Here is a 264-nt window from a genome sequence, read left to right as displayed (position 1 = left end):
TCCATGTGAGGACAACACCTTGGCACGCACCATGCTCCCTCCCCTCTGCCCGCTGACCTGCGGCGAGGCTCAGACCGGAGCCGTGACGCACCCGCCACCTCTCTGCAGCTCAGATCCAGCCTTAAGCCGCCTCTGTCGACAAGCAGCTTGCCTCTGACCGTGGCTAAAAACACCCACCTGGAGGAGAGGCTCCGGGTGGAAGCCTGGGGCAGAGGCCAGGCTGCTGCTGGGGGGAGAGGGGGGACATCCAGCACACGCTGGGGC

Source organism: Antrostomus carolinensis, unplaced genomic scaffold (assembly GCF_000700745.2).
Source record: "Antrostomus carolinensis isolate BGI_N321 unplaced genomic scaffold, ASM70074v2 scaffold28769, whole genome shotgun sequence".
NCBI lineage: Eukaryota > Metazoa > Chordata > Aves > Caprimulgiformes > Caprimulgidae > Antrostomus > Antrostomus carolinensis.
This window is presented reverse-complemented; position numbering follows the sequence as displayed.